Source organism: Linepithema humile, chromosome 3, assembly GCF_040581485.1.
Source record: "Linepithema humile isolate Giens D197 chromosome 3, Lhum_UNIL_v1.0, whole genome shotgun sequence".
Lineage (NCBI taxonomy): Eukaryota > Metazoa > Arthropoda > Insecta > Hymenoptera > Formicidae > Linepithema > Linepithema humile.
Window position 1 is genome coordinate 23,592,538 of NC_090130.1, and position 21,408 is coordinate 23,613,945.

Consider the following 21,408-nt stretch of genomic DNA (forward strand, 5'->3'; position numbering starts at 1 on the left):
ATCACCTTAATACGCGTCGCTTATTTAATTACAAGCTGCGAAAAACTTTCTAACATTCTAACAAGAAGCATAAAGGCTTCCTACGAACATAAAGGCTTCTTACAAGCATAAAAGCTTTTTATACATTATCCATTGTTGGCCAGTATTACATATTGAAGATCTTGTATGTAATAATAATAATTAGAAGAATGTTAGAGTTAAAATACCAATACGTACAATAATATTCTTTTCTGCAACACCAAAATTGTCACTTTTTGCTTCGCCAATTTTTCTTCATTTTTTTTGGTAACCTTGTTTTTTCTCGATTTTCTCTGTAATATTTTTTCGATTAATTAAAAGTCAAATTTGATTAATCATATACGAGAAATTTAATTCATTATAATATCTGTGAGAACGCTATTCTGTGATCATTATATTATTTTTGATTTAAAACGTGTTAATAATCAAATTCGTTCAGCTGTTTCCGGAACGCCCAATATTTCTGATATTAATTACAATACAAATGTGTCCAATAATTGCCTGCACGCTGCTAACCGCGTTGGATGCAATGGCACGGAGATTTAAAATCGAAACCGCTTAAAGACAGGTGTTTAATCGAGCGATTAAACAGTCCTGCAAATCCCAGACTAATTGCGTAAATGGCATTGTACCGAAATATCGGATTATTAGATTGTGATATGCATCATGTATACGATTTCGCAGCTTATTTTTGAAGTACTGGAATCTTAAACGAAAAAAATATTCATCATTTTACCTTATTTAAAAAACATTATTCGAAAAGTTACTCTGATACTTTTATCAATATTGAAAAAAATATTCATGGTTTCGTAGATTTTATTTAAAAAATTAATATTAATATTAACATTAATAATTATCAGAATTTGCAATTAAGATGAAGAATACTGTTATATTTGTTAGTCTTTCTTTTATCTTAAAAGCATTTAGGTACGTGACTCGTTCAGCTGAGTACAAGATAAAGCTTGAAAAAAAAAAACGCATGTCACTTTCACATTGGCGATACGTAATGAACAAAGAAAATTCGCGCATTCTTTTCGCTGTCAATTAAATCTATCCTCCCGAATCGAGCAGTCTGAATTCAATCTCGATCTAATTAGGAGGAAAACCGAACTCCCTGCGCCTCGTGGCGTCATAGTCGACTCGGCCTGCTTTGGATGGATCTGGGCAGAGCTCATTTGGATCTAATGGCCACGCGAGGGCTCACTTTCGCATCTAAAATTAGCTCGAACTTGAACGAGCGCATTAACGGGCGTCGTCTCGCGACATAATAGGCACGGTTCTAGGAGGGTGAGCAGATAAGATTGATGGATGGCAGTTGCTAATGCGCTAATCTGATCCGTAAGATTGTTTACTCGTCCCAAATCTGAGGTCTTCAATTAGCTTCAAATATGCGTGGCTGCGTTAATACCGGGTGCTCGATTACGCGATGTAATCCGGAACGTGCATGCGCGTACCGCTTTCATCTTGAGATACATCATCAAAAGCACAACAGCATGAATAGCGAAGTAATACTAATCATCCCGTTTTCATTATAAAGCAACAATACTCCTCGGAGCGCATGTCTTGTACGTCGATAAGTTACGCATCTACACGGCAGCTAAGAATTCAACCGAGTCAGACTCGGACGCGCTGTTCGATACCTTATTACGCCAGTAATAGGACAATATATCTAGAGGCTTTGTACTCGATGTCGCGCAGGTAATTGCAGAGAGAAATCTCGGAGAAGTTGAGACAAAGATAGCCGTAAAAACGAGAGGCAGATCGTAATAGCGTCACATACGATAGTAGGCAAGATAATTAATTAACGAACAATCTGTTATTAATATCGGTGAATACCGGACGGCCGTGTATTATAGACTTAATCAATCACGTGCACCTTGCCGCCGTACAATAGGGAGACTCTCGCCGCCGGTATGTAATGTGACAATAACCCGCGCTATTACATCATAATTTGAGCACAATGAATGTTAACACATCACTGGCTCGTATTTGTGCCATCGTACGTGCGTTCGGTGCATCGCGAGAGTTGCCCTCATACAAAACACCCACGTTGGCACCGCATCGACGCGTCAGCACGCGTCACATGTTGAAATTGTGCCTCATGCGGCAAGACGACAAGTCATATACGATGCCTAATTCAAATCTCCTGATCCTCATATGAGTTCGACTAATGAGGCAAATTCATTTTTATAATTATTTTATAAAGGCTTTGCAAGATTAAAATCATATTTCTGTATTCTATAATATCGGATAATTTTGTATTCTAAAGTATAAAATATATATTCCAGATATATGTATATTATCGTTACATTATGAATTTTGGATAATTCAAACAAATTAAAATTATAAAATATTTTAATCCTCTATTTGAAATTAAGTTAATTATTAATAGATTAATTAATAGATTAATATTTGAATAAAATGTAAATATATTTTGTAACTAAAACATTAATTCTACATATTTCTCACTGAAATGAAAGAAAAAGAGAAAAGAGATTTTTGTGCTCTCTGAATATTCGCGAATCTCTGTCTTGTTTAATTTCGTTATACGGTAGAATTATTCACGTATGTTCGACTCATAGAAGCGCTATATGCATATAACACCCCGCATGCACTCGCGTCAAATAAGATTTGTTGCGCCGATTGCGTCGGCAAATATTTGATGTCGCGGCGACATGAAATCCCGCGATCTGTGCACCGACACACCTTACCACCTTGTTTGCATTAACTGATGAAAATAAAGCAGTGCCGCGGCTGGCGATATTTGCGGCTAATGGGACACGCGCATCTCGTATAACAGCCAAATAAACGCGGCCCTCGGGTTCTGCAGCGGCGGCAAGTCTTATCGATCCGCTGACGCGCTTTAGCGCAGTCATAGAAAATTTTGTGAGAAATCGCGCCAAAGTACACACGACAGGTATAATCTGATAGGCAATACGCACACAAGATGGGCTTTATAAAATAATCGAATTATTCAACGAATAGATGTGCATTTTAATTATAAATTCTTTCGGAATGGTAAGCGATATATGCGTGAAAAAGAGATATATGCGTGAAAGAGATCTTGATATTTAAAAGGATTATTTTTGTCTCTCATCGTGTAACTTAATATTTCGGAAAGCATTTATTTTGCAAAAATCACGCCGCAGCCGTTTACGGTTGTAACGCGAAAATGTTGAGGACTTAACGAATAGAATGTGCTGGCTAGAAGGAAAGGGCAGAAAAGTTTGAGGATAACGGAGATGATTCGGTCGAAGCGTTCTACTATTTTCTTGTTAGGTTTGTTAGAAAGGGAGAAGATATGAGGAAGGCGTGGTGGACTGCTCTCGGGAGTCCAAGAGCTAGGCAAGAACTACCCTCGGCCTCTCTCCCGCATTATCCCGCAACGATCATGCAAGAAAACACTACGATTTTTTGCGACGCTAGTATATACGCAAGAAGATTACATATACATATATGCGCAACCGTAGAATTCATATGTTGGGTTAAATATCGCAGCCTCTTTCCGATCTTCCTCTTTGCTACAAAAATAGTCATTCTTTTAAAATTATTAAATACTTCGATTGAGAATATGATCAATATTGTTGATTCGATTACGTATATTTATTTCTCGTTAAATATAGTTAATTACTAAAGAAATTAGTGTTAGATTTGAAACACGAATGTACGGCAATCTTTTTCGTATTTAATAAAATCTGATGAATTTAAATGCGAGCGAGTGTAAATTCGTGCAGCAGTTGACGAGATGAATAATCATAGTGTACGGCGCTTTTATTTTTTTGCCCAACTTTTATCTAGTTCTTCTAAGTGGTACGTTTTGCACGCATTTAGAAATTTGACACGAATCACACGCCCGATACGAAAATGTCGACAGAAATATCTGCTATAGTTGATGTTGAGAAAATTTCCGTACTCTTCGCGCGCCGGTATTTCAGATATTGGATTTCTTCTATTTGACATAAATAGCGTGAAATAAATGTCATGTGTATACCCACCCTAAAAATGTATTGCGACGTGATATTTGACTTGCGATAGATCGATCGGGGTCGTCGCGGCGCGTCTCCACTACTTTTCAAATTCTCATCCTTGTGTTCTTTTCCTTCCGCCTCTCCATAGTATATCGTCGATATCTGCATCCTCGTCAAGATCAAACTCCCGATTTATTCCACTCTCTTTCCCTCTCGGCCTCTCTTGTCTCCTGCCAGTTTTTTATTACGTTGGAAAGTTAACTTTAATTGGGTCGACATCGATCGCTGTAATGAGAAAAGTTGTTGGGGCTACTCCTATGAGCGCCAGCTACGAGACGCACTATATGTCGCAGCTTCCTTTTCCTTCGCTACCCTCATAAATTCTCCGATCTCTCCTCCAATTTCAGCAATCGATGCTATCGCTTTCAAACGATTATTTGCTGTTAGATAATAAAACGAGTTTTGTTTTATTATGATACAACTTTAACATTCTTCATAAAAACAGTTCGTAATTATTTGTTATCGAGAATATAACGATATAATATGATGAGTTGTGTATTAGATAAGGAAATGATGAGATTCAATGGACATATCGTGAGAAGTAGGATAATCGTCTATAATCAAATGAAAATTTTATCTTCATTTTCTCGGTTTTTTATCTTCACGTTTTTTCGTCTTTTTAATGTGTGAGTTGCTATCCGGCACAGTATTTCCGGTAATCAATATAAATTTCTTACAAAATAGAAGGAAAAATATAAAATAATACCTCGGAAATGTCAACTTTGTTTGATGCAGACGGAATAGTGCAATGTTTCTTCTTTTATACCAATGTGCTGACATAAACAAAATTAGATTTCACGAACAAGGATTTTAATTTTTCTCTTGTTCATTTTTCGTAAAGTCTGATTTTTTACTCTGTAAATTCAGACCACTGTATTTTTGCAATGTATATTTATACACATATATAAGCAATATTTTCTGAAAACAAAACACATTAGAAGGTAGTACGTTTTGAAGATTACATATACATATATGCGCAGTAAGTAAGTATTACAAAATAGCGTTTGGGAAAAGTTAACTTTTATTGATGCAGATGAAACAATTGTAACATACCTGTTAAGATAAAATTAAATTTCTTCTATCCGGAGCTTTGTATTTCCCGTCCTAGATATAATAGCTATAAAACATAGTTAAATCTCTATTCCAAACTTCATAATGCCTGATGTCCAGTTATATTTGTATTATATTCCGATCGTGTTGTTTGTAAACTGAAATATCAAGCCAGATAGTCATGTATTTAGCGTTTCGAGAAATAATCTATGATAAATAATAAATTTGCAATTTAGCGTTAGTATTTTTTTTGATAAGACACGGATAAATATTGTTAAATATGATAAATTATGTTTTTTTGCCCGTAATTGTTATATACATATTTCTAGTTATATTTATAGCAATCTTTTATGCGTTGGGTTTTGTTTTAATTCGCTTAACAAAAGTTATATTCAAGAATTATACATACTGTTCATCCACCAACGTGGCTTTAACGATCATGCATAAGTAGCAGAAACAACGGGACAAAGTACGGTGGTTGTTGAGCACGTTTTAATTGCGTAACGAGTCTTTCCAATTGCCGTGTAATTTTAATTTGCAACGAGGATAATGATCATTACGCTGGCGTAGGACTTGAAATGTGGCTCCGCGAGAACGAGAAAGGGATGCTGCGGGAAAGGGCTCGGAGAGAAGAGATATAGCTTAGAGAGGTAAAGAGGTTTATGCGACTTTAAGGTTGCGAAATTATTCGAGCGCGATTGTTAAGCGAGCAGAAAATTAACGGGCAGCGCGGAGCCAATGGGCAGTGTAGTCGCCTACGTGCGAAAGATAAAGTTACATTAGCGGAGTAAAAGTTCAAACTTATTTGTTATCTCCCGTTTTACACTCTTTTCTAACTTAAGGGAAAACTGTTGGTGACGCTATAAATTACATATATCGAAATCGTGATCGTTAAAAACTCGGAGCGCGACGCTAATATTGTAACGTAAAAATACATTATCCAAAGAGTTTTGCACTTTGCCAATCCAATTTGAAATATCCATCAATTCAATTAACCGCTTGATTCTTACTGCGGGAGCAAATCTGATTGCAATGTGATTGTTTTACAACGCGTTCAGAGTAGTGCATCGCGCATTTTCATATTCTCATGTTATCACTTTTCCAATATTATAACGCATTATAATGTATTCACATAAGAATTTTCACACGCGAGACGAAACGTTGAATAATTATAATCGTTGATTATTTTCTTACGGCGGTGCAAAATTAATTGAAAATCTCAATTAAATCTGAAGAAGAAAAAGAAAGACGCGTGTTGTCTCGTACATATGTAAACGCGAGGAAAAAGAAACGAGTTAGGCACACGGAAGTAGGGAAAGCAACGCTGCGGAGGATTGGTGCAGAGGATGGGAAGATGGGCGAGAGAGAGACTTTACCGCATCTTCGCGGTAAAACCCGCTCTCCCTTTTCACGCCTCTTTTTCTTTTCTCCCGCGCTTTTCTTTCTCCCCCGTCTCCATCGCGAAAAACCTGCCGCATCCTCGTGAAAGCTTTCGCCGGATGAAGACGCTTCTCTTTATGCGGCACGTGCAAGCTCGACGCGAGTTTTCGGAGAAAAGGGACCGCGCCGAGAGCTTTCGGATGCACGCATCCGCACAGAGCGTACTCGCGCCCCGTTTCGCGTGTAAACGTATTTCAGAACTCGCCACTTTACGCGATTCGCGAGAGTAGATGACTTGGGGCATAAATAAGGTACGGACACAAAAGCGACACGCCTTTAACACCTACTTTGCTACCTTGACTTAAAATGTAATTATCAACTCGTCCATTAATTACATTCATTCTTGAAGCTTTTTGATATTAAAATGCAACGTATATCATACGACGTATGTTTTACATACAAAATATGCTCTTTATATTACGGACTTTCTGATAATTTTTACTGCAAAGTTTGAATAATGCAAAGGTCTGGAAATCTCGATTACTTTTTGGTTTAACGGTTACGCATTTATTATCTATAGAAACTAGTCAATCTAAAATTATAAGAATGTTGCGTTAGCTCTTGTTGAAATTCACCGCGCGCGAGCGAAGAAGAACCTTATTTCCATCTACAACCGCTCAACCGAGTCCGCATGAGCAACGCGAGATGATGAAAGCGTTTTACTAGCGAGTAAAAATTTGAAGTCTGCATTATCCATTATGCATCCATTATGCATCCATTTCATTATCAAGCGTTTGTATGTAAAATTCCGAATATATATACATATTGTTACCGATTTAAAAGGTTGTATCCTTAATTCTGCAACTGTGAAGAATATGCATATCGAAACGCATATCGGAGCGCTATCGGAGAAGACTGGGAGGCTGAAACGGTAATGGTACACAGCCGGTATTCGCATATTGTGCGAGTTTTCATAGCCGATCGATTTTACCGCGGCGCAAAGCGACTAGCTCGCGACGAGAGGAACGAGAAATTCTGTAGATCGCGAACTAACGGAGAGATTCTCTCTGTCTGTGCCCATTGCCCCCTTCGTCTCGTATTTTCGGTAGTCATCCTAGCGTGAAGCAGTGATACCAACCAACCGAGCGCGATGGAGAAGGAGCGGGCGGCAAGGAGACGGGAGGGCGCAGGAAGTGCCGTAACGCGGAGAAAAGAGACGGAGTGCCCTTTTTTCCTCGTTATTCCCTCAAACGTTCCCAGCTGCACCATTGCTCCCGAACAGGTTTTTCCATCGCGATCGGACGTGTGTGTTCTGCGTTCCTAAAGGCAGGATTCGATCCCGGAAATTTCCTGCGGATCCCTATGTACGGCGGGAGTTCAATGTCCGCGTTCTCAAATCGTTCTTACTTGATCTCGCTACTGAAACGCGTTCTGCTACTTCAGCTCGTATTTTGTTCCACTTTCATCATGCACTGAAATTACAATCCTGTTGTGCCAATGAAGAGAATCATTCGCTACGCGGTTTGCTTTATATTACAGCAATACGAGATTTCGCAAACGAAATAAATGCTCTTCTTATTCGTTTTCTTGCAGTCATAAGAATATCCATATGATGTCACATAAAAGTCTTTGCATATTTTTATAAATTTTGTAACTTCTTTATTAATGTAAAAACAGATAAATAAGAAAAAGAAAAATTAATTATCAATACAGTTTTCCTTTTTTTTCGATTCAACTTCTTTCCATTGTTTCGCTAATTTGTTTATGCATCGAAAGTTCGATACATTGAAAAAAAAATTTATTTAACACGTAAAGAACTTTTGAAATGATCTGATATATTAATCCGTATTTCTCACGTCATAGCTCACTCTTGAGAGCCCGTGGATGATCTATAGAATATTAATCTACTGCCGCACTCCGGTACTTAGCACTCGGTCGTTTTACGACCGTCTCCAAAAGGATGCTACGTCTCGAAGCCAAGTAAGGGGAGAGCTTTCGCTCTTATCACGCTCATAGTAATCTTTAATGATCGCTTCGTACGATAAGTCGTTGATGGAAGCTGTCACCGCCGGGCGAACGTTCGTTGGCGAATCATCGACCGTGGCGAATCGCCGTACATCTCGCTTTTCCACCGCGCTAACGGCGAATGCGCACAAAAAACCATAAGCCTGATGAGACTTTACGAGATAGGGACGTGGAAAATCCGCACCTACGTGTGTCCCTCGTTTCCACCGTCGTGCGCGCCTCTTTCCGCTCTATCCCCGCCTCGATCTTCACGTCCACGCATTCAATCGAACAGTAACTCGGCACGACGCTGTTTCAATTTTCCAGCTTTTAATACGGCTCTCACGACCGTTCGCGGAGTGCTGCGCCGCGATGCAGCAGCAACAGCAGCAGCAGCAGCAACAGTATCCGCAGCAATAGCACGAATAACAGCAGCAACGATATAGCACGCTGTACCGGCAACGTTTCGCGGTCATAAATACGGGGCTTATACTCGCGGCCGGAATTATAATAGTCGGTGAGATACGTGAACGGTTATTACCATAATGACCACGGCATAATTCGGATCGCGAATAGGAAAAGTCGCCGTTCGATTTTTGCCGGCCCGTTTCGACGTGTGCCGCGTTCGCGTTTACCAATATGCCGATCGGAAAATACTTCCGCCAAAAAATAATTTGCGGTCACTGAACGTCGGCCGATGCGATATTCGCAATTCGGTCGTCGACGGGATTATTATGGCTTAGCGTCTGGCAAAATGAAGGCTTGCGGAAGTACAAAAGTATGATTGTGATGAATTCATCACAATCATACTTTTGCACGCCGTATATTTTGTACTTTGTCAGAATTGTAATCGTGGTTTGCAGGAAACAGAATTTGCTATTCATTTGCTTTCGATATTATCAATATTTTTTTTTATTTATGAACTTAGTTTCGTTGCTTCTGGTAATTTTTCAGACTTGTCACTGGCTTTAATGCATACAAGAATGTACATTACCAAAAATTTTTAATATCTTTTTTATTTGATGCTGAAAGAATCATCGGAATAGTAAAACGCAAACAGGAAATGTCATCCGTGAAATAATTTATGACACACACGGGAAATCGTTTTATATGTATAATTCACAAGGAGATGAATTTCGACCGAAGAGAATAATTAGCGCCGTATCGTGATTTATGTGATTGTGTTAGCCTGGCAATAAGAGCGCATGGGTATCGCTGCAATTATCGTACACCCGGTCCCAGATAATCAAACTGTAATCCAACGGCGCAGGAAATTCGTTTGAATAAAAATGTTCCCTTTATACGTTTCACAGTGAATATTCTCGCGGCGTGAATCAGTTCGATTTTTAATTCCTGGTTATACAACGTCTGGCAAATGTAATAAAGGTGATTATCTCTGCGATTGTTTCCGCACGTTTTTGAAGAGATAACAGGCTCACTGGATTTACTTCTATAATATAATTCACGTGCGATTAAGATAAAAGAATTATAGGAAAAGCGTGAAAACCAATTGTAATATCATAAAAATTGACTCAAATACGTGATTTTAAAAAATATATATACATATATACAATCCATTTAATCATCCTCGACACGATTTCATAATTTTACATGTAATAATATATTAAAACAAAATTAGAATAAAAATTATCATTAACAAGAAACATATAATTAATATTTTCGACAAATAAAAGATTTTGTCGCTTTCTGTAATCAGGTTTCGGTTTCGTTTTCTTTAATTAGATAGTCAAAAAGACATATTTTTCAAACATTTTATTATACTGCCTTTTTATTTAAGCTACAGTAATTTTTAAAAATGACTAAAATAAGTGACAGTAATTTTGAAGAGTTTTATTTCGATTGATATATTGACATTGCTGACTGGCTATGTGAAATACATATTCATATAGCAAGAAAATCAAGAGATTTTTTTAAATGGTTGACAGTGTGGTGTCAATTATAATATATACAGTAGGAAAAAACTGTCTAGAAATATAATATGCGATTAAATTGCCTCGTGTCATTTCTATGCAAAACTGTATCGCTATGTGTCTTGCAATATATATATGTGTATATATGTATATATATATATGTATATATGACATCTTGCAAATATAATTTTGTATTTTTATCTTTATGTTCATGCACATTGAGTAAAGATATTAAATTTTTTCGCAAAATGTGATATATCTCTGTACACAAGCAAGAGATCAAGCGTCAATCTACCTACCATGAAGTAATAAATGCAAAGTTATGGACAGAATAATTACGGATAGAAGTTGCGAAGCGAGTTGCTCTAATCGAAGCCTCTCACCGGTCATGGTACCTTAGCCGTGATGGACTTTAGCTCCGTGTTATGTATCCGGGGAATATATTAATTACTGTTCTCTGTCGGTATCACGTTTGATACTCATAAACTCTCGTCTCTCGTGATGATGTGTGACCTGCAGTCGTTCAATATACCGTGTAATATTCACACACGATAGGATAGTATTTTACGCATTTCTCTCTTTCCACGGCGCGATCGTACATAAAATTCGCCTCCGCCATCCGCGATGCAGAATCGCACGTGGAACTTGGCCAAGTATAGCCCACTCTGTCACCGCGAAATACTAATATCTATTATTTAAACGGTGAATGAACATCGCGAACGCGAGCTTTTGTACAGAAGCGTACAAAGGACTGGCGTTTGTGCAATTTAATGTATACAGCTCGGTGCTTTGTGTGTAATCGTTTAAAGTGGCAATGTTTAATGCGCCAAGCATTGATTACCTTCAGTGTAACAGAAACTTCCATTCAGGATTGTGCGCGGGAGTATTGCGGCGACTGATTATTTAACGTGAATTTTGGGCATTTTAGAACACTTGTAGATCGTAGTTTTTATAGAACGTAGAAAACCGAGATTATGTTGAGAGATCTATTCTAAACGGAGAATATTTCGAGAAATTTTTATTGGGCAACACAGAGAAATTTTTCTATCCATCTTCCAAAAATTGTATCCAATTTATTTGTATTTAATATATGTATATTAAATGGTTTTCCGACTTTTATTCTTAATAGATAAATTTATCTATTTTAAAATACGATGAAACTCTTATTACTTATGCAGAACTTTATCAATTTTTAAATTTTACAAATGATTAATAAAGTTATATAGAGTTTTATCATTTACAAGATTTTTGAGTCTTGCGAACGTGACATATTTAGCGAAAGTTTCTTTGGGCAAAATTTTACGCCAAAAATCTGCGGTGGTTCTACCAGCTGTGGCCCAATTTAACAGTCTGTAACAGGGTCCTATCTGCTGCTGAGCATAAACTAGAGAGTCGAGGAACTAAGTGACAAGTTGTTCGAAGCGCGGTTGTTCGCCGTATCGAATTATTGTTGCCAAACAGGACAGGGATACACATCTAGTAGAAATGCACTTAAATTCTCCATAGCGAGACCAAGCCATTACTTGTTACGAGAGAATCTAGATGAAACTAATAGAACTGAAGCTTCGTCAAAAGGAGATTTAGAACTTTGAAGATTTTTAAACTTTTTCTCAAATTAGTTTAACATTTTTTTTTATAATTGTATTATATATATCGTATAAAAAGGACCGTATTTCTTTTCACATCTGCTTGCTTAGTTATACTTTTGCTAAGAGCCACCCGAGATTATTAGTTTCAAACTCTGAAAATTCATCATTCGCCCTTGCTACTCCGCCCTAGGCCGCGTCTGGCGCATCTCAGCATCCGCTGCAGCGCATCCGCAGCCACGTTGTCGTAGAGTCCCAGGCGTCGCCGGAGTTCCTTCCTTATCTTCCTTCCTGCGAGGGTTGGCTGTGGCGAAGTGCGTTTAGCCAGCTTGAAACGATGGTGCAGTCGAGTGTGACGACCCCCGATGCCACGTGAAAACTGGCCGGATGACCGATGACCCTTGTTTCCGGTCGCACACGTCTATGAATGCAACTAAAGGGCGGCGAAATTCTCGGGAATCGCCTGTTTGTGCGACTCGATATTGTTGTGAGATATTGCGATGTGGTTTACGTGTATCGAATCGTCACTTTAACTTCGCAACAAATCGTCAGAGCAGATATAGGTTGAATTTGTTTTCGTTTTATGGACGCGCGCACGGTTAAAAGAATATAAACGCGAAGTGTTGTTTTGTGAAAAATATTTTGTAAAATGTATGTGATAAATATGACGGTTTTCAAAAACTATTGGCAATGGTCGCATTATTGTTTCTGCGTACATAACTATTTTGTATATAGAGAAACACGAAAATAAACCAACTGTTTTGCGGTGAGGATATAGCCTCTGTTCACCGGAGGGAACAGCATTACCAGACGTCAGGTTGTCCCACAACAATGGAATAAAATTCCCTCGGGATATATTTTCACTCATGGTGGCTTTTAGATGTTAAGCTGAATATTTGGTGTAAAGGAAAGATCTCGGGTGACCGCAAACGACGCGAAGTAAACCATGTGTGAAAAGGGATTTTGAATTCTTGCAATATGATTCGAGTTGAGAAAGGGATTAGAAAATAAACATGCGAGCAATTTCAACATAATCCTGTTTTTAAGAAAGTTCCGGAAAAGAATAAAGAAGAATAATCATTATTGTTCAAGATAAATGTATTCCAAACTAATAGTACTAAAGCACCAGGTGCAACATCCACAGATGTGGCCGAACTTTCGCGTCAGTGATTTATTTGATTATACAGCGTTCCACTTTGTGTCTAATTATTAATTAAAAACTTAGATCTTTAATCAAAATATTTAACACGTGGAGATAGTGAAAATTCCTCATAAATTCGTACGTTTCTCGATTATAGAGTCACGCATATTCGACAGTTTAATATTTCACGACAAAGATAAGGTAATTATCCTGTAGATAAATCCAAAGTGCATTAAATTCATAATTGAGATTAAATTTAAAATCTCTTTCATCAAATTTTTGATTATGATTGGAAAATGGATCAAATTCCGAAAGTGTTACGAGATATCAAAATTCAATTACAACAAAAAGAAGAGAATGGATAAACAGATTGGATGTTTTGAAATATATTTTCAACGCGATATAATTGGCTTATCTTTTTTGCGCAACAAATAAAAAAAATTATTAGATGGACTTTTACATATTATTGATAAAAAACAATTTGAAATGTAAATCTGAAATTTTTCGAAATAAATAAAAATTTCAAATACTACTAAATATTGGATGTTTACATCGCGATTAAGTATACAAAACAAGCAATTTTATTATAATTTTAATAACATTCACCATATTTTATTCCCCTGTGTGCACGATGTATTAAATATCAGTTAAGAACAATTTTAAAACAATAAATACGGGATTAATACATGATGTTTATGCCATGGAATTCAAGAGTATAATGAAACTTTCCAACTTTTTAATTTAATATGTTGAATTTGTCTGCAATTTCAGGGGATGCTTTTGTAGGTAAAACTCTGTACAAATTTTTGAGATAAAAATTTCAATTAAATGTCTTTAAATAGAATTCACAGTGAAAAGACTTTAATATCAGCAGTTCACGTTCCAATTTTCAATGAAACCTTTCTGTATACATGCACCATAGATTTTTGTAAATACTTTAGATAAATGGTAAAAATTATTTAAAAACTTCAAAGATAAAGATAGCAGTAATTTCCAAACAAAGAACAATTCGCACATTTGATTCTGAAATTATTTTATTTTTTGTGCAACTTTACCATTTTTTTACATTTATCGAATGAATCAATTCATTAAGATAGTTGAAAAATTTATACCCTTGTTAAGCTCTAGCACCCCCACCACAAAAAATTAAAATAAAATATACACCAAAATAAAGTGCTATATATATACCAAAATAAAGTGCTAGCTTAACAAAGGTAAAATTTATGCGTAAAGATTCGACAATTCGACAAAAATGAAACGCGATTAACTAATTTTTTCGTTGATTTATTTAAAACGATTGCTTGGTAATCTTATTATATTTTTATTCCACGTTACAGCAATTTTTTATGCATTCTCTCATGCTGAAAAAACGTTCTATATACAAACTAATAAAATTAAAATTTATTCGCGCAGATTAATTAAAAAAAAAGGACTATTTATAAATTTATTAAAATAAATAAAAAGGAAAATTGAATTTTCCTTCTATCCATCTCTTCGTTTTGTTATACGCTTGTTGCCTATCGCTAAAATTCATACGCTCGCTTCAGCCAAAGTCAATGTCTGTCTCTGGCGACAACTGTTCTTTCCGGAGCACCCAGTATACATGCAGTCGCGGTTATCGTTCGCGCGATCTTCTTCCGCTGTGAAAAATCTATCGCTTAGGTGCTGCCTGCTGTCCCACATTGCCACTCTCGCTCTGTTGATTCTCACCCGCCGCGCGAGTATGCATCCCCTCACGTGGCGCGGGAGGGTTACACATCGATCTACGCGGTGCCGCGTCCCCGACTCTTTGCTGACTGGATCGGAACGAGTCTAACAGCATCTCAAACAATGTATCCCGCGTGTCAGAGGCTCGGCGCTCGAGGCACCGGTTTGCGCCTAGTATATATGGGCGTATCGATTGTCACATGTTTACTCTCTTTCTCTCTTTCTCGCTCTCTCGGTCTCCCGCGACCCCGGACGTAACCTCGGCGTTGTACGTCACACAGCGGGTTTGACGGGTAGAGATGGTGTATTCTCGTTAGCGTCGTAAAACAAACGTTTTCCGAGGCTGCCGGTTCGCCGGATAAGCGTTGAGAAGAGCGCGGGGTTGGCGTTAGTACCGGCACTGGCGTTAATTCCGTCTCAGGTACGGTCAGGTCAGGTGAGCGCGCTTTAATCCGCGACGCATCAACGAAGTTTTTTGATGGTTTTGTCCTAATTTGTCCGTCGTCGGAGTCTCACGGTTTTCCCAACGCTTCCATCCAGCTTCGTTATGTTCGAATAATCGTATAATCTCTTACGTGCTTACCGTTTTTATATTATGGACTACAGCTCGTTACATATTACGAGCTAATGTTCGTAATATACGTGCGCGAGATGTTAGGATTAAGTTGAACTATATAGCTTTACTTATCTCAAGCAATCGCTATTGGTGCACCATAAAGAAAATATGTGTTATATATTGCATTATAAATATCATACAGCGAATAATATTTTTCCATATACGATAAAATATTTGTCATCAACGTGTATTTGTTTTGATATCGTTACGATCAATTTTGCGTGAGTTTACGCAGCTAAAGTGCGACGGTAAAAAGAACGCTGGAAATGTTTGTTAAAAGAAAGGACAATTCGGATATATTTATTTCTTTCTCGATATAATTTATGAGGAAGATTTATAAGCAAGGACATTGTCTTTATTGTACGTAAAAAGAGATTTTTGATGCTTGCTCTTGACATCAACGATTTTATCCCCGGACACGTAAGCTTTTATCGCACGGTTGTTCATTGAACCGAGAGCTCCATTCAACGGCGCTTCAATGAGCAAACATATAATATTGCGCTAATTGGTACGGTAAAACAACTAAATCGTTTTTATAGAGGTGCAAATACGCGCAATAACGTAACTGATATATTTTTGCAGAAAAAAAAGAAAGGACAATTTTGGAATTACATTTTTATGTTTTATTTGCGCGTATACCGCATTACGCCGTTTGTGTCTTTATACTTAATTTACAAGTTAATTAGAGTATATCGCACATCTCCAATAAATTACACGATAACAACGTACCTCGGAGTAAAATGGTAGTGTCCACTCGCAAACCACTTTAATTCCTTTCCTCCCGACATTCTGTACTATTTCTCCGCACTAGCAGAGATGTTAATGGCACAAATATGGTGGCGTAATGAATACACCACAGTACGCATGATTCTCAGTACTATCGGGAAAGGAGTAATCGAGAAGGAAAGCACACCACGGATAAATAGAACAAGCAAAGGACGGGGAACGGAAGGAGAGTATAGAGGCGATGGTAATTTCCCCTCGAAAAACGCTAAATGCGCTAATTGGCGGTGTCTACGTGCGCGCGGAGACATACATTTTCCACGGCCATTCATAACCTTTTAACGCGATTAAGCCAGTAGCGCTTGCAGCGAGAGCTAAAGAGCGCGAATGAACCCCGCGCACGCTTACACGGCGCACGAACCGGCGTATTTTTGTTAGGCGGGATTAGGGCTTACACGGGGAGGGGAGGGGCTCGGTCGGGCGAATTAAAGGGGTCGCCTCGTTATCTAAAAGGAGCCGGATTAATAACGCGATACCCCGGCTCTTGTCTATACAGCCCCGGGGGGTGTATCTCCATCCTCTTTCACTGGCGTGGCGGTTGATACCGGGATTATGTTGCGGTTAAATAATGATGCGTATCCCTCTCGACGGCACGACGAGATGACGGAAGCGTTTACAGACCCCCGACCCCGGCGTTACGGACGCTGGTAGCATCCCGTGATGTCCGACCGCCCCTAAATTGTTCCCGGTTTAATTCGCGGCCGAATGAACGCTCCCTCTCCTACTGCACACAGCCCAGCCGCGTGTAATATCTCTATGTTGTTATTAATTAGTTTCCACTTTTCGGAAGCAGGCGTCGGATAATGCATTCGCCTCTGGTATTACACGAACGCTTTCGGGGAAGCAATTACTGGTTAATACGATTAAGTTTGAATTATTAGGGCGATTATATATTATTGGCATAGTGCTAATGGCTAGAGTCGTTAACTTTCTTTGTCTTCCGCTTTAGGCGTTTCTTTGACTAGTCCGATCGGGCAGCAACGATTATAAAACATCCACAATGCATTTTGGATCATAATGCAAAATTTAATCGGAGAAATTTAAGTACACGTTATAACGTTTTATCGTTCGATTGCGGGGGTGGATTTCTCTGGGGCAAATAGAAATATAAATCCGTATCAGTTTATCCTGGGAGTCAATTAATGGGAATAAATGGAATAGTCAGAAATCAAATTAATCAAGAACTGTTTAATTGGCTCTCTCCGATGTAATCAATTCGGCGCGCTGCTAGTTATGTAACTGGCTCATATCTCCGTTTCCCATCATTAACAACCAAAATCATTCGAATTTTCGATTAAAAGTACGCGACGGACTCGATTTGGGAAAATAATAAATGTGTATATCTTATCTCAGGTCATCGTCGGATATAGCCAATTACTATGGCCGTGTTGACCTCAATCTTCTAAAATATAGAGGCGCGTCCAGTTATTTTTCATTAATGAGACTACCACCCTGGGCCATTAGTAAACTCATTGAACAAATTTGCTAGTTAATCTGCTAAAGGGCCGCGCGTGCGTTCACTTAGTGGTGGATTTAAGCGATAATTGGGAAAGCCCGGTTTGCGATTCACGATTACACTTATATCAACTTTATTCTGAAGTGGAAGCCAAGTTAGATCTTACAATCCAATACTGCGTGACTAACACTCATTGAAAGCTGTGGGATACTTTAGTGTTCACTTCACGATCGTAATACTTAGCACTGGGAGTGCTTTTTTGTAGATGAGAAACAATTTCTACGCGTTCCATTAATAACAGCAAGTAGTGATAACAAATAATATTATAATAAAAAAGAATAATGGATGATTATATTTTTTGAATTAAATTTAAATAATTGTTTCTGATTAAAATATATTTTTGTTCCATTTTTACTGGATGATGAGATCTGCTCTTTTTTAATTGCATGCATAACGTTTTCGAGTACGTACCTGGATGGTGTAAATTTAAAATCATAGAATCCTTTCTTAAGGGTGCGATTTATCTTCTTGCGTCGACACGCTGTTTTCGCTCGACGCTCCACAAAATAATGCGGCCGACTCAGCGGCGCAGCCGTCACACATAAAGGCGCCGTCTTTTTGCGTTACCGCGCTCGAGAAAGATACATCGCGACGTTAAAACAGGAATTCTGCAACAAATGTAAAAATTACGCGCTTTACCTCAGTCGCGTAGTTTTGCCGGGCGACTCAAAGGGAAAGCGAGATGCGCGCGACAGATGAAGTGCCCCTTGTACGCCGAGCAGAGGGGCTGCGGGCTGCAAAATGCGCGTATTACGTCCAGCGCATTCTTTAAACAATAAATAAATAATCGAGTTACATAGTGGAATCACTTGGATCCTTGGGGGACACCCTGGCGCACCAGCGGTTATTTTCGCGCGCGCACAGAAAAGCACACGCGGAAAATGTGCAGAAACGGAACTGCTTATTATAACGCTATTCTCAAGTAAAGACATGAAACAAAATAGTGATAACAAGATATAAAGCAAAAAGCTAGTCGTTTGGTTCAAATGTATCGTTATTTCGTTTTATTCTCACTTCTCTGTATAGTAATGCCAATATGTAAGGGAACGAGAGAGAGAGAGAGAGAGAAAAAAATAACATAAAACAGTGAGAAATGCAAGTGTGTCTTTGTGGAAGGAAAACTCCGTTTGTACTGCGGAATATTTTTCTTTGGATCTTTCTTTTCACGTTGTCACGCCCTTTTGGTTCTCTCTTTCTCTCTCTCTTTCTCTTGCTTTCTTTCCCTCTCTTTGGTCTCGCCAAACTATACGACGAGTCCAAGGTTTCTGTAGCGACAGCGAGATAATTTTATTTGAACGATGCAGAGTCGATGAAAACCATGGAAAGAGCCAAGAACAGTTCGTCAGTTGGTGACTCTTTTATTTCATTCTATCACTTTGCTATATACGTGGTGCAAATGTATTTTTGAGCTTAAACGTTTGCCGCTCAATTCTCTCTCCAGCTTTCATCCGTCTTTTATAATACACCAAGCGTGCGAGAATATAATATTCGTTTCCTTGAAAATACTAAAATATAAAATTTTACTGTATTAAAGTATCAAAGTAAAAAAAAAAGAATATTAGGAGAAAATATACACCATTTTTCTCTCTTTTTCTTTTTTTTTCTCTCTCTCTCATCTACATAAAAAATTTGATACTTCAAAGAGAATATTTCAATAATAAGGGCTAAGATATAATAAAAAGTAAGGAACGAGAGCTTTCAATAAGGAACGAGATTGTGTCAATATTATATTAAGAATAAATACAAAAAGAAGTCAACCTAAAAGCGAATATCGTGAAGGAATAAATGATATGAAATCATAAGTGGTTTTGATTCTTATTAGGAAACGTACATGAAACACTCTTGCATTATTTATATAAAATAAGACACAACAAGAAATAGAATATTAACCTATAAAATATTTATTTTATAATATTTATATTATATTTTATCTTATTTGTTCAATATTCCATATATAACATTTTTTTCTCATATTTTTGTTTCTTCAATGGACCATTATTGTATATTGAATCCCGCTCATATCTTCTGTTTATTTCTTATTCTCATGCATTTTATTCTTATTCTCCATTGTATGGCTTTAGAACAGCCAAGCAACGAAGCAAGCGAATGTTCAGTCGAGGGAATCGAGCTTGCAATTTATCGCGCGATCACGCATAGCGCGTGCGGGATTTGTCGTGAAATCCTGAATTTTTGCGGAAAACGCGTTTGATGCAAAGAATCGATACCGTTTTCCCGGCATCCCTTCCGCGTGATATTACAGCGTGTATTTTGCCCGTGGCAGCCTTTAGTTAGAAACGACAAACATAACATACACACGAGATGGATCAACAACTACCCAATATCTCTGGTAACTATGTGGCTTTTGGCGTGATTACACAAGCTTTGAGCATATCCATGTTTTAGTAGTGTAAATCATACATTTTATTGGTCGCTTAAGCGGTATTTTCGCTTTGTTGTAAAACAGTGATTAAGTATTTCATTAAAAATAATAATATATAAGCGAGATTGCAATTTTCCTTCACGCTGATTTCATTCATCGCTGTTTGTAAATGCAAAATATAAATGAGTCTAAAACAATTCGCGTTGAATTTAGGTTGTGTGATAAAAATAGGCGGTAATATATTAAAAAACATGGGCTGTTTTTAAAAATCTATTATATAAATAAAAAGTAAAAAGTTTGCAGCCATCAAAAACAATTTAAATATAATAATTGTTCTAATTAAAAACTCGTACAATGAAATATCGAATATGCGATAACCTCTTTTAATCTCTCTTCATCGTTGTATTTATCTCATGTTCGCATTCGACGGACAAATGTATTTTTCAACGATATTGCAATCACGTGAACCCATCCCTCGACGCGCTCGTCCCAAAACCACCGTTTTCGTCCGCGAGACGCTTGATGTCAGCTAAACCGCTTACCAGGCGTCGAAACGTCGAAATCGCATCCCCGACACTCGCCGGTATCAGCGCTGAGCGTATATATCGTGGAGATGAATGCGATGACGACAATTCGTTTTAGGAACATTGCTTATAGCGCTCCCTCTTTCTCTCACCCGCGCCCGGCCGTTTCCTACCGCACCCGACCGACCACCCCCCTTCCTTTTATACGACGTACTATCGCTTCGGGATGAAAGTGTACGCGGAAATGGACGATTTTCCTGCTGCAATAGAACGGCGCGAGGAATTGCCTTGGGTATAACCTTTTTTATTCCGAGAATGGCGATTATTGCAGCGCATGGAGTCTGATCGCTCGCGGGAGTGACCGTCTGGATACTTTTCGTCGCTTGGATTGTAATTACGTGTTTGTGCGCCGTAACGGTGCATCATAAATTACGAGCATTGTGTAATTAGAGGTGTGAAAAAATGTGTAGGCGCGACACGTAAGTGCTTTGCTTTCCGCAGAAAGGTTAATATTCTCCACGGCCGACAACATGCTTTTAGTGTTAATTATAATCCTTTTGCGTCTTGTAAACTTCTATTCATTCAACCAAGTTGTAAAAGTCAAAGGTCGGACGGTTGCTTCTTTTAACAATTTCGTGTTTTTCTCACGTGTATTTCTACAGAATTTATTTTCTCATTACTTAACGTATAGCGTTATTGTATCGGCAAATTATTTTATAGTCTGTCAAAAAAATACTATATCGT

General features: G+C 38.0%; 1 protein-coding gene and 1 long non-coding RNA gene across 6 annotated transcripts in view; one reads left to right on the forward strand and one right to left on the reverse strand.

The window, feature by feature from the left end:
* Positions 1-21,408, forward strand: part of LOC105668806 (neural cell adhesion molecule 2-like) — a 237,523-nt gene that overhangs the window by 6,468 nt on the left and 209,647 nt on the right. The gene's annotated exons all lie outside the window — the stretch shown is intronic.
* LOC105668807 (uncharacterized) overlaps positions 1-21,408 on the reverse strand; it is a 328,884-nt gene that overhangs the window by 4,829 nt on the left and 302,647 nt on the right. The window contains exons 7-11 of one of the 2 annotated variants that reach the window (XR_010889288.1): positions 18,172-18,368; positions 5,100-5,254; positions 4,753-4,964; positions 4,014-4,426; positions 217-311 (exon numbers count right to left, since the gene is read on the reverse strand). This is a non-coding gene — a long non-coding RNA (uncharacterized lncRNA). The remainder of the gene's footprint in view (positions 1-216; positions 312-4,013; positions 4,427-4,752; positions 4,965-5,099; positions 5,255-18,171; positions 18,369-21,408) is intronic. The other variant, XR_001100172.2, reaches the window with a different exon arrangement.